Raw genomic sequence first — 270 nt, 5'->3', positions numbered from 1 at the left:
AAAAAAACAGCCCCCAACTCGGTTGCATCTGGGGGTGTGGACACCGAACCGGGGCACCCGCGCGGGCAGGGGAACCCCAACCTCCAGCAACACGCTCCGGCCCAGCGCCGACTTTCTCCTCCAAAAGGCTATTTATTTACACGGGGGTTTTTTGGGTTGTTTGGGGTTTTTTTTTTAAAAAAAAATAAAATAAAGGGAGCGCAATCAGGTTGCCCCCACCCGAGGACGACTGACAGCATCAGGAGCCACCAGAACACCCCCAAACACCGA

This window comes from Aptenodytes forsteri, unplaced genomic scaffold (assembly GCF_000699145.1).
Source record: "Aptenodytes forsteri isolate BGI_AS27 unplaced genomic scaffold, ASM69914v1 Scaffold78, whole genome shotgun sequence".
NCBI classification, from domain to species: domain Eukaryota; kingdom Metazoa; phylum Chordata; class Aves; order Sphenisciformes; family Spheniscidae; genus Aptenodytes; species Aptenodytes forsteri.
The sequence above is the reverse complement of the archived record's forward strand: the minus strand, read 5'-3'. Positions refer to the sequence as shown.